Here is a 12,668-nt window from a genome sequence, read left to right on the forward strand (position 1 = left end):
AGTATTGATTTCATGATAATTTAGAGTTGCGGGATGAGGGAAAAAAACAGGGTGCAAATCAATAACAAAAAAAAAAATAAAGTAAATAAATAAAAGGATAAGTGGGAAATGCTTGAATTGACGCTTAAAATGAATTTCGGTCTAGAAAAGCCACACTGCTTCGCAGGACGGGGTAGTTTAAAAGAATAAAGCGAAAGGAACATGGCGGGTGCGACCATACCAGCACTAATGCACCGGATCCCATCAGAACTCCGAAGTTAAGCGTGCTTGGGCGAGAGTAGTACTAGGATGGGTGACCCCCTGGGAAGTCCTCGTGTTGCACCCCTCTCTTTTTTGTTTCGAAATCCAAATTTCCTATTCGTTCTTTATCCTGTAGTAATTTAGCTCCGTCGGAACGATTGCTTTATATTTTGCTTCTTGTCGAAGCATGAAGGCGGGTCTGAAGGCGCGAGACAAATCAGGAACGGTACGGCTCGACCAAAGCCCGGATCGTCGCTCAAATTTGTCGGCGCAAATGTATCACCGCAAGTAGGGGTGGCAATTTTCGACACGACCTGAAAACACGACACGAGCCTAACACGAAATTAATGGGTTTGGGTTGATGTTTCGGGAATTCGGGTCAGAATCGGGTTGGACCCGATGAACCCGAAAAGAAAACCGGTCGATTTCGGGTCAACCCGTGGTGATCTGATATGACCCGATATGACCCGTTTACGAGTTAAAAATAATTTAATAAACATAAAAATAATTTTATCTAACTAAACTAAGTTATTCTTTTTTTCAAAGGCATTAATTACTTAATCCTAAACGAATTTATTTAATTTGTGTGAAGTTGAAATTATTATACTTGGACAAATAATATATTATATTATTTTTCACTTTTATATTGTTTTAATTTATTTTATATTTTGCTTGGGATAAAACACTTTTACGGTGTTTAATTTATTTTAGATTTGATTTGGAATCATTTATTTAAATTTTTATTACTTGATTATGTAATTAGTTTTGTGAGAAATTGATTTTATTAGAAATTACAGTGATAAATTAATAAATTAAAATTAAGTTTCGGGTCATTTCGGGTCGACCCGCCGCCCCGTAAACCTGAAATCTTCGGGTTCGGGTCAGCATACCTGACCCGTCACGGGTTGGCGGGTCGGGGTTCGGGTCAACAGATTTTCTGGCGGGTCTGTTGACCCGAACCCGACCCGCCAACCTGATTTGGACCCGAATTGCCACCCCTGACTGCAAGCGTGAAGGATTGATTTCATGATAATTTAGAGTTGCGGGATGAGGGAAAAAAACAGGGTGCAAATCAATAACAAAGAGAAAAATAAAGTAAATAAATAAAAGGATAAGAGGAAAATGCTTGAATTGACGCTTAAAATGAATTTCGGTCAAGAAAAGCCACACTGCTTCGCAGGACGGGGTAGTTTAAAAGAATAAAGCGAAAGGAACATGGCTGGTGCGACCATACCAGCACTAATGCACCGGATCCCATCAGAACTCCGAAGTTAAGCGTGCTTGGGCGAGAGTAGTACTAGGATGGGTGACCCCCTGGGAAGTCCTCGTGTTGCACCCCTCTCTTTTTTGTTTCGAAATCCAAATTTCCTATTCGTTCTTTATCCTGTAGTAATTTAGCTCCGTCGGAACGATTGCTTTATATTTTGCTTCTTGTCGAAGCATGAAGGCGGGTCTGAAGGCGCGAGACAAATCAGGAACGGTACGGCTCGATCAAAGCCCGGATCGTCGCTCAAATTTGTCGGCGCAAATGTATCACCGCAACTAGGGGTGGCAATTTTCGACACGACCTGAAAACACGACACGAGCCTAACACGAAATTAATGGGTTTGGGTTGAGGTTTCGGGAATTCGGGTCAGAATCGGGTTGGACCCGATGAACCCGAAAAGATAACCGGTCGATTTCGGGTCAACCCGTGGTGACCTGATATGACCCGATATGACCCGTTTACGAGTTAAAAATAATTTAATAAACATAAAAATAATTTTATCTAACTAAACTAAGTTATTCTTTTTTTCAAAGGCATTAATTACTTAATCCTAAACGAATTTATTTAATTTGTGTGAAGTTGAAATTATTATACTTGGACAAATAATATATTATATTATTTTTCACTTTTATATTGTTTTAATTTATTTTATATTTTGCTTGGGATAAAACACTTTTACGGTGTTTAATTTATTTTAGATTTGATTTGGAATCATTTATTTAAATTTTTATTACTTGATTATGTAATTAGTTTTGTGAGAAATTGATTTTATTAGAAATTACAGTGATAAATTAATAAATTAAAATTAAGTTTCGGGTCATTTCGGGTCGACCCGCCGCCCCGTAAACCTGAAATCTTCGGGTTCGGGTCAGCATACCTGACCCGTCACGGGTTGGCGGGTCGGGGTTCGGGTCAACAGATTTTCTGGCGGGTCTGTTGACCCGAACCCGACCCGCCAACCTGATTTGGACCCGAATTGCCACCCCTGACTGCAAGCGTGAAGGATTGATTTCATGATAATTTAGAGTTGCGGGATGAGGGAAAAAAACAGGGTGCAAATCAATAACAAAGAGAAAAATAAAGTAAATAAATAAAAGGATAAGAGGAAAATGTTTGAATTGACGCTTAAAATGAATTTCGGTCAAGAAAAGCCACACTGCTTCGCAGGACGGGGTAGTTTAAAAGAATAAAGCGAAAGGAACATGGCTGGTGCGACCATACCAGCACTAATGCACCGGATCCCATCAGAACTCCGAAGTTAAGCGTGCTTGGGCGAGAGTGGTACTAGGATGGGTGACCCCCTGGGAAGTCCTCGTGTTGCACCCCTCTCTTTTTTGTTTCGAAATCCAAATTTCCTATTCGTTCTTTATCCTGTAATAATTTAGCTCCGTCGGAACGATTGCTTTATATTTTGCTTCTTGTCGAAGCATGAAGGCGGGTCTGAAGGCGCGAGACAAATCAGGAACGGTACGGCTCGACCAAAGCCCGGATCGTCGCTCAAATTTGTCGGCGCAAATGTATCACCGCAACTAGGGGTGGCAATTTTCGACACGACCTGAAAACACGACACGAGCATAACACGAAATTAATGGGTTTGGGTTGAGGTTTCGGGAATTCGGGTCAGAATCGGGTTGGACCCGATGAACCCGAAAAGAAAACCGGTCGATTTCGGGTCAACCCGTGGTGACCTGATATGACCCGATATGACCCGTTTACGAGTTAAAAATAATTTAATAAACATAAAAATAATTTTATCTAACTAAACTAAGTTATTCTTTTTTTCAAAGGCATTAATTACTTAATCCTAAACGAATTTATTTAATTTGTGTGAAGTTGAAATTATTATACTTGGACAAATAATATATTATATTATTTTTCACTTTTATATTGTTTTAATTTATTTTATATTTTGCTTGGGATAAAACACTTTTACGGTGTTTAATTTATTTTAGATTTGATTTGGAATCATTTATTTAAATTTTTATTACTTGATTATGTAATTAGTTTTGTGAGAAATTGATTTTATTAGAAATTACAGTGATAAATTAATAAATTAAAATTAAGTTTCGGGTCATTTCGGGTCGACCCGCCGCCCCGTAAACCTGAAATCTTCGGGTTCGGGTCAGCATACCTGACCCGTCACGGGTTGGCGGGTCGGGGTTCGGGTCAACAGATTTTCTGGCGGGTCTGTTGACCCGAACCCGACCCGCCAACCTGATTTGGACCCGAATTGCCACCCCTGACTGCAAGCGTGAAGGATTGATTTCATGATAATTTAGAGTTGCGGGATGAGGGAAAAAAACAGGGTGCAAATCAATAACAAAGAGAAAAATAAAGTAAATAAATAAAAGGATAAGAGGAAAATGCTTGAATTGACGCTTAAAATGAATTTCGGTCAAGAAAAGCCACACTGCTTCGCAGGACGGGGTAGTTTAAAAGAATAAAGCGAAAGGAACATGGCTGGTGCGACCATACCAGCACTAATGCACCGGATCCCATCAGAACTCCGAAGTTAAGCGTGCTTGGGCGAGAGTGGTACTAGGATGGGTGACCCCCTGGGAAGTCCTCGTGTTGCACCCCTCTCTTTTTTGTTTCGAAATCCAAATTTCCTATTCGTTCTTTATCCTGTAGTAATTTAGCTCCGTCGGAACGATTGCTTTATATTTTGCTTCTTGTCGAAGCATGAAGGCGGGTCTGAAGGCGCGAGACAAATCAGGAACGGTACGGCTCGACCAAAGCCCGGATCGTCGCTCAAATTTGTCGGCGCAAATGTATCACCGCAACTAGGGGTGGCAATTTTCGACACGACCTGAAAACACGACACGAGCATAACACGAAATTAATGGGTTTGGGTTGAGGTTTCGGGAATTCGGGTCAGAATCGGGTTGGACCCGATGAACCCGAAAAGAAAACCGGTCGATTTCGGGTCAACCCGTGGTGACCTGATATGACCCGATATGACCCGTTTACGAGTTAAAAATAATTTAATAAACATAAAAATAATTTTATCTAACTAAACTAAGTTATTCTTTTTTTCAAAGGCATTAATTACTTAATCCTAAACGAATTTATTTAATTTGTGTGAAGTTGAAATTATTATACTTGGACAAATAATATATTATATTATTTTTCACTTTTATATTGTTTTAATTTATTTTATATTTTGCTTGGGATAAAACACTTTTACGGTGTTTAATTTATTTTAGATTTGATTTGGAATCATTTATTTAAATTTTTATTACTTGATTATGTAATTAGTTTTGTGAGAAATTGATTTTATTAGAAATTACAGTGATAAATTAATAAATTAAAATTAAGTTTCGGGTCATTTCGGGTCGACCCGCCGCCCCGTAAACCTGAAATCTTCGGGTTCGGGTCAGCATACCTGACCCGTCACGGGTTGGCGGGTCGGGGTTCGGGTCAACAGATTTTCTGGCGGGTCTGTTGACCCGAACCCGACCCGCCAACCTGATTTGGACCCGAATTGCCACCCCTGACTGCAAGCGTGAAGGATTGATTTCATGATAATTTAGAGTTGCGGGATGAGGGAAAAAAACAGGGTGCAAATCAATAACAAAAAAAAAATAAAGTAAATAAATAAAAGGATAAGAGGAAAATGCTTGAATTGACGCTTAAAATGAATTTCGGTCTAGAAAAGCCACACTGCTTCGCAGGACGGGGTAGTTTAAAAGAATAAAGCGAAAGGAACATGGCGGGTGCGACCATACCAGCACTAATGCACCGGATCCCATCAGAACTCCGAAGTTAAGCGTGCTTGGGCGAGAGTGGTACTAGGATGGGTGACCCCCTTGGAAGTCCTCGTGTTGCACCCCTCTCTTTTTTTTGTTTCGAAATCCAAATTTTCTATTCGTTCTTTATCCTGTAGTAATTTAGCTCCGTCGGAACGATTGCTTTATATTTTGCTTCTTGTCGAAGCATGAAGGCGGGTCTGAAGGCGCGAGACAAATCAGGAACGGTACGGCTCGACCAAAGCCCGGATCGTCGCTCAAATTTGTCGGCGCAAATGTATCACCGCAACTAGGGGTGGCAATTTTCGACACGACCTGAAAACACGACACGAGCCTAACACGAAATTAATGGGTTTGGGTTGAGGTTTCGGGAATTCGGGTCAGAATCGGGTTGGACCCGATGAACCCGAAAAGAAAACCGGTCGATTTCGGGTCAACCCGTGGTGACCTGATATGACCCGATATGACCCGTTTACGAGTTAAAAATAATTTAATAAACATAAAAATAATTTTATCTAACTAAACTAAGTTATTCTTTTTTTCAAAGGCATTAATTACTTAATCCTAAACGAATTTATTTAATTTGCATGAAGTTGAAATTATTATACTTGGACAAATAATATATTATATTATTTTTCACTTTTATATTGTTTTAATTTATTTTATATTTTGCTTGGGATAAAACACTTTTACGGTGTTTAATTTATTTTAGATTTGATTTGGAATCATTTATTTAAATTTTTATTACTTGATTATGTAATTAGTTTTGTGGGAAATTGATTTTATTAGAAATTACAGTGATAAATTAATAAATTAAAATTAAGTTTCAGGTCATTTCGGGTCGACCCGCCGCCCCGTAAACCTGAAATCTTCGGGTTCGGGTCAGCATACCTGACCCGTCACGGGTTGGCGGGTCGGGGTTCGGGTCAACAGATTTTCTGGCGGGTCTGTTGACCCGAACCCGACCCGCCAACCTGATTTGGACCCGAATTGCCACCCCTAACTGCAAGCGTGAAGTATTGATTTCATGATAATTTAGAGTTGCGGGATGAGGGAAAAAAACAGGGTGCAAATCAATAACAAAAAAAAAAATAAAGTAAATAAATAAAAGGATAAGTGGAAAATGCTTGAATTGACGCTTAAAATGAATTTCGGTCTAGAAAAGCCACACTGCTTCGCAGGACGGGGTAGTTTAAAAGAATAAAGCGAAAGGAACATGGCGGGTGCGACCATACCAGCACTAATGCACCGGATCCCATCAGAACTCCGAAGTTAAGCGTGCTTGGGCGAGAGTAGTACTAGGATGGGTGACCCCCTTGGAAGTCCTCGTGTTGCACCCCTCTCTTTTTTGTTTCGAAATCCAAATTTCCTATTCGTTCTTTATCCTGTAGTAATTTAGCTCCGTCGGAACGATTGCTTTATATTTTGCTTCTTGTCGAAGCATGAAGGCGGGTCTGAAGGCGCGAGACAAATCAGGAACGGTACGGCTCGACCAAAGCCCGGATCGTCGCTCAAATTTGTCGGCGCAAATGTATCACCGCAACTAGGGGTGGCAATTTTCGACACGACCTGAAAACACGACACGAGCCTAACACGAAATTAATGGGTTTGGGTTGAGGTTTCGGGAATTCGGGTCAGAATCGGGTTGGACCCGATGAACCCGAAAAGATAACCGGTCGATTTCGGGTCAACCCGTGGTGACCTGATATGACCCGATATGACCCGTTTACGAGTTAAAAATAATTTAATAAACATAAAAATAATTTTATCTAACTAAACTAAGTTATTCTTTTTTTCAAAGGCATTAATTACTTAATCCTAAACGAATTTATTTAATTTGTGTGAAGTTGAAATTATTATACTTGGACAAATAATATATTATATTATTTTTCACTTTTATATTGTTTTAATTTATTTTATATTTTGCTTGGGATAAAACACTTTTACGGTGTTTAATTTATTTTAGATTTGATTTGGAATCATTTATTTAAATTTTTATTACTTGATTATGTAATTAGTTTTGTGAGAAATTGATTTTATTAGAAATTACAGTGATAAATTAATAAATTAAAATTAAGTTTCGGGTCATTTCGGGTCGACCCGCCGCCCCGTAAACCTGAAATCTTCGGGTTCGGGTCAGCATACCTGACCCGTCACGGGTTGGCGGGTCGGGGTTCGGGTCAACAGATTTTCTGGCGGGTCTGTTGACCCGAACCCGACCCGCCAACCTGATTTGGACCCGAATTGCCACCCCTGACTGCAAGCGTGAAGGATTGATTTCATGATAATTTAGAGTTGCGGGATGAGGGAAAAAAACAGGGTGCAAATCAATAACAAAAAGAAAAATAAAGTAAATAAATAAAAGGATAAGAGGAAAATGCTTGAATTGACGCTTAAAATGAATTTCGGTCTAGAAAAGCCACACTGCTTCGCAGGACGGGGTAGTTTAAAAGAATAAAGCGAAAGGAACATGGCGGGTGCGACCATACCAGCACTAATGCACCGGATCCCATCAGAACTCCGAAGTTAAGCGTGCTTGGGCGAGAGTGGTACTAGGATGGGTGACCCCCTGGGAAGTCCTCGTGTTGCACCCCTCTCTTTTTTGTTTCGAAATCCAAATTTCCTATTCGTTCTTTATCCTGTAGTAATTTAGCTCCGTCGGAACGATTGCTTTATATTTTGCTTCTTGTCGAAGCATGAAGGCGGGTCTGAAGGCGCGAGACAAATCAGGAACGGTACGGCTCGATCAAAGCCCGGATCGTCGCTCAAATTTGTCGGCGCAAATGTATCACCGCAACTAGGGGTGGCAATTTTCGACACGACCTGAAAACACGACACGAGCCTAACACGAAATTAATGGGTTTGGGTTGAGGTTTCGGGAATTCGGGTCAGAATCCGGTTGGACCCGATGAACCCGAAAAGAAAACCGGTCGATTTCGGGTCAACCCGTGGTGACCTGATATGACCCGATATGACCCGTTTACGAGTTAAAAATAATTTAATAAACATAAAAATAATTTTATCTAACTAAACTAAGTTATTCTTTTTTTCAAAGGCATTAATTACTTAATCCTAAACGAATTTATTTAATTTGTGTGAAGTTGAAATTATTATACTTGGACAAATAATATATTATATTATTTTTCACTTTTATATTGTTTTATTTTATTTTATATTTTGCTTGGGATAAAACACTTTTACGGTGTTTAATTTATTTTAGATTTGATTTGGAATCATTTATTTAAATTTTTATTACTTGATTATGTAATTAGTTTTGTGAGAAATTGATTTTATTAGAAATTACAGTGATAAATTAATAAATTAAAATTAAGTTTCGGGTCATTTCGGGTCGACCCGCCGCCCCGTAAACCTGAAATCTTCGGGTTCGGGTCAGCATACCTGACCCGTCACGGGTTGGCGGGTCGGGGTTCGGGTCAACAGATTTTCTGGCGGGTCTGTTGACCCGAACCCGACCCGCCAACCTGATTTGGACCCGAATTGCCACCCCTGACTGCAAGCGTGAAGGATTGATTTCATGATAATTTAGAGTTGCGGGATGAGGGAAAAAAACAGGGTGCAAATCAATAACAAAAAAAAATAAAGTAAATAAATAAAAGGATAAGAGGAAAATGCTTGAATTGACGCTTAAAATGAATTTCGGTCTAGAAAAGCCACACTGCTTCGCAGGACGGGGTAGTTTAAAAGAATAAAGCGAAAGGAACATGGCGGGTGCGACCATACCAGCACTAATGCACCGGATCCCATCAGAACTCCGAAGTTAAGCGTGCTTGGGCGAGAGTGGTACTAGGATGGGTGACCCCCTGGGAAGTCCTCGTGTTGCACCCCTCTCTTTTTTGTTTCGAAATCCAAATTTCCTATTCGTTCTTTATCCTGTAGTAATTTAGCTCCGTCGGAACGATTGCTTTATATTTTGCTTCTTGTCGAAGCATGAAGGCGGGTCTGAAGGCGCGAGACAAATCAGGAACGGTACGGCTCGATCAAAGCCCGGATCGTCGCTCAAATTTGTCGGCGGAAATGTATCACCGCAACTAGGGGTGGCAATTTTCGACACGACCTGAAAACACGATACGAGCCTAACACGAAATTAATGGGTTTGGGTTGAGGTTTCGGGAATTCGGGTCAGAATCCGGTTGGACCCGATGAACCCGAAAAGAAAACCGGTCGATTTCGGGTCAACCCGTGGTGACCTGATATGACCCGATATGACCCGTTTACGAGTTAAAAATAATTTAATAAACATAAAAATAATTTTATCTAACTAAACTAAGTTATTCTTTTTTTCAAAGGCATTAATTACTTAATCCTAAACGAATTTATTTAATTTGTGTGAAGTTGAAATTATTATACTTGGACAAATAATATATTATATTATTTTTCACTTTTATATTGTTTTAATTTATTTTATATTTTGCTTGGGATAAAACACTTTTACGGTGTTTAATTTATTTTAGATTTGATTTGGAATCATTTATTTAAATTTTTATTACTTGATTATGTAATTAGTTTTGTGAGAAATTGATTTTATTAGAAATTACAGTGATAAATTAATAAATTAAAATTAAGTTTCGGGTCATTTCGGGTCGACCCGCCGCCCCGTAAACCTGAAATCTTCGGGTTCGGGTCAGCATACCTGACCCGTCACGGGTTGGCGGGTCGGGGTTCGGGTCAACAGATTTTCTGGCGGGTCTGTTGACCCGAACCCGACCCGCCAACCTGATTTGGACCCGAATTGCCACCCCTGACTGCAAGCGTGAAGGATTGATTTCATGATAATTTAGAGTTGCGGGATGAGGGAAAAAAACAGGGTGCAAATCAATAACAAAAAGAAAAATAAAGTAAATAAATAAAAGGATAAGAGGAAAATGCTTGAATTGACGCTTAAAATGAATTTCGGTCTAGAAAAGCCACACTGCTTCGCAGGACGGGGTAGTTTAAAAGAATAAAGCGAAAGGAACATGGCGGGTGCGACCATACCAGCACTAATGCACCGGATCCCATCAGAACTCCGAAGTTAAGCGTGCTTGGGCGAGAGTGGTACTAGGATGGGTGACCCCCTGGGAAGTCCTCGTGTTGCACCCCTCTCTTTTTTGTTTCGAAATCCAAATTTCCTATTCGTTCTTTATCCTGTAGTAATTTATCTCCGTCGGAACGATTGCTTTATATTTTGCTTCTTGTCGAAGCATGAAGGCGGGTCTGAAGGCGCGAGACAAATCAGGAACGGTACGGCTCGACCAAAGCCCGGATCGTCGCTCAAATTTGTCGGCGCAAATGTATCACCGCAACTAGGGGTGGCAATTTTCGACACGACCTGAAAACACGACACGAGCATAACACGAAATTAATGGGTTTGGGTTGAGGTTTCGGGAATTCGGGTCAGAATCGGGTTGGACCCGATGAACCCGAAAAGAAAACCGGTCGATTTCGGGTCAACCCGTGGTGACCTGATATGACCCGATATGACCCGTTTACGAGTTAAAAATAATTTAATAAACATAAAAATAATTTTATCTAACTAAACTAAGTTATTCTTTTTTTCAAAGGCATTAATTACTTAATCCTAAACGAATTTATTTAATTTGTGTGAACTTGAAATTATTATACTTGGACAAATAATATATTATATTATTTTTCACTTTTATATTGTTTTATTTTATTTTATATTTTGCTTGGGATAAAACACTTTTACGGTGTTTAATTTATTTTAGATTTGATTTGGAATCATTTATTTAAATTTTTATTACTTGATTATGTAATTAGTTTTGTGGGAAATTGATTTTATTAGAAATTACAGTGATAAATTAATAAATTAAAATTAAGTTTCGGGTCATTTCGGGTCGACCCGCCGCCCCGTAAACCTGAAATCTTCGGGTTCGGGTCAGCATACCTGACCCGTCACGGGTTGGCGGGTCGGGGTTCGGGTCAACAGATTTTCTGGCGGGTCTGTTGACCCGAACCCGACCCGCCAACCTGATTTGGACCCGAATTGCCACCCCTGACTGCAAGCGTGAAGGATTGATTTCATGATAATTTAGAGTTGCGGGATGAGGGAAAAAAACAGGGTGCAAATCAATAACAAAAAGAAAAATAAAGTAAATAAATAAAAGGATAAGAGGAAAATGCTTGAATTGACGCTTAAAATGAATTTCGGTCTAGAAAATCCACACTGCTTCGCAGGACGGGGTAGTTTAAAAGAATAAAGCGAAAGGAACATGGCGGGTGCGACCATACCAGCACTAATGCACCGGATCCCATCAGAACTCCGAAGTTAAGCGTGCTTGGGCGAGAGTGGTACTAGGATGGGTGACCCCCTGGGAAGTCCTCGTGTTGCACCCCTCTCTTTTTTGTTTCGAAATCCAAATTTCCTATTCGTTCTTTATCCTGTAGTAATTTAGCTCCGTCGGAACGATTGCTTTATATTTTGCTTCTTGTCGAAGCATGAAGGCGGGTCTGAAGGCGCGAGACAAATCAGGAACGGTACGGCTCGACCAAAGCCCGGATCGTCGCTCAAATTTGTCGGCGCAAATGTATCACCGCAACTAGGGGTGGCAATTTTCGACACGACCTGAAAACACGACACGAGCATAACACGAAATTAATGGGTTTGGGTTGAGGTTTCGGGAATTCGGGTCAGAATCGGGTTGGACCCGATGAACCCGAAAAGAAAACCGGTCGATTTCGGGTCAACCCGTGGTGACCTGATATGACCCGATATGACCCGTTTACGAGTTAAAAATAATTTAATAAACATAAAAATAATTTTATCTAACTAAACTAAGTTATTCTTTTTTTCAAAGGCATTAATTACTTAATCCTAAACGAATTTATTTAATTTGTGTGAAGTTGAAATTATTATACTTGGACAAATAATATATTATATTATTTTTCACTTTTATATTGTTTTAATTTATTTTATATTTTGCTTGGGATAAAACACTTTTACGGTGTTTAATTTATTTTAGATTTGATTTGGAATCATTTATTTAAATTTTTATTACTTGATTATGTAATTAGTTTTGTGAGAAATTGATTTTATTAGAAATTACAGTGATAAATTAATAAATTAAAATTAAGTTTCGGGTCATTTCGGGTCTACCCGCCGCCCCGTAAACCTGAAATCTTCGGGTTCGGGTCAGCATACCTGACCCGTCACGGGTTGGCGGGTCGGGGTTCGGGTCAACAGATTTTCTGGCGGGTCTGTTGACACGAACCCGACCCGCCAACCTGATTTGGACCCGAATTGCCACCCCTGACTGCAAGCGTGAAGGATTGATTTCATGATAATTTAGAGTTGCGGGATGAGGGAAAAAAACAGGGTGCAAATCAATAACAAAAAAAAAATAAAGTAAATAAATAAAAGGATAAGAGGAAAATGCTTGAATTGACGCTTAAAA

General features: G+C 39.8%; 10 non-coding genes across 10 annotated transcripts; all 10 read left to right on the forward strand.

The window, feature by feature from the left end:
- The first annotated feature begins 206 nt into the window (after positions 1 to 206).
- Positions 207 to 325, forward strand: LOC140022363 (5S ribosomal RNA). The gene has a single exon (XR_011826344.1). It is a non-coding gene; the product is annotated as a 5S ribosomal RNA (ribosomal RNA).
- Positions 326 to 1,460: 1,135 nt separating this feature from the next.
- Positions 1,461 to 1,579, forward strand: LOC140030042 (5S ribosomal RNA). The gene has a single exon (XR_011833956.1). It is a non-coding gene; the product is annotated as a 5S ribosomal RNA (ribosomal RNA).
- Positions 1,580 to 2,714: 1,135 nt separating this feature from the next.
- On the forward strand, positions 2,715 to 2,833 carry LOC140031042 (5S ribosomal RNA). Its single transcript, XR_011834963.1, has one exon. It is a non-coding gene; the product is annotated as a 5S ribosomal RNA (ribosomal RNA).
- A 1,135-nt stretch (positions 2,834 to 3,968) lies between these two features.
- LOC140031043 (5S ribosomal RNA) lies at positions 3,969 to 4,087 on the forward strand. The gene has a single exon (XR_011834964.1). It is a non-coding gene; the product is annotated as a 5S ribosomal RNA (ribosomal RNA).
- A 1,134-nt stretch (positions 4,088 to 5,221) lies between these two features.
- Positions 5,222 to 5,340, forward strand: LOC140031115 (5S ribosomal RNA). The gene has a single exon (XR_011835036.1). It is a non-coding gene; the product is annotated as a 5S ribosomal RNA (ribosomal RNA).
- A 1,137-nt stretch (positions 5,341 to 6,477) lies between these two features.
- LOC140030608 (5S ribosomal RNA) lies at positions 6,478 to 6,596 on the forward strand. Its single transcript, XR_011834523.1, has one exon. It is a non-coding gene; the product is annotated as a 5S ribosomal RNA (ribosomal RNA).
- Positions 6,597 to 7,731: 1,135 nt separating this feature from the next.
- Positions 7,732 to 7,850, forward strand: LOC140030538 (5S ribosomal RNA). Its single transcript, XR_011834453.1, has one exon. It is a non-coding gene; the product is annotated as a 5S ribosomal RNA (ribosomal RNA).
- Positions 7,851 to 8,983: 1,133 nt separating this feature from the next.
- On the forward strand, positions 8,984 to 9,102 carry LOC140030539 (5S ribosomal RNA). The gene has a single exon (XR_011834454.1). It is a non-coding gene; the product is annotated as a 5S ribosomal RNA (ribosomal RNA).
- A 1,135-nt stretch (positions 9,103 to 10,237) lies between these two features.
- LOC140030540 (5S ribosomal RNA) lies at positions 10,238 to 10,356 on the forward strand. The gene has a single exon (XR_011834455.1). It is a non-coding gene; the product is annotated as a 5S ribosomal RNA (ribosomal RNA).
- A 1,135-nt stretch (positions 10,357 to 11,491) lies between these two features.
- On the forward strand, positions 11,492 to 11,610 carry LOC140030541 (5S ribosomal RNA). Its single transcript, XR_011834456.1, has one exon. It is a non-coding gene; the product is annotated as a 5S ribosomal RNA (ribosomal RNA).
- The last annotated feature ends 1,058 nt before the right edge of the window (positions 11,611 to 12,668 follow it).

The sequence above is a fragment of the Coffea arabica genome, chromosome 11e (assembly GCF_036785885.1).
Source record: "Coffea arabica cultivar ET-39 chromosome 11e, Coffea Arabica ET-39 HiFi, whole genome shotgun sequence".
NCBI classification, from domain to species: domain Eukaryota; kingdom Viridiplantae; phylum Streptophyta; class Magnoliopsida; order Gentianales; family Rubiaceae; genus Coffea; species Coffea arabica.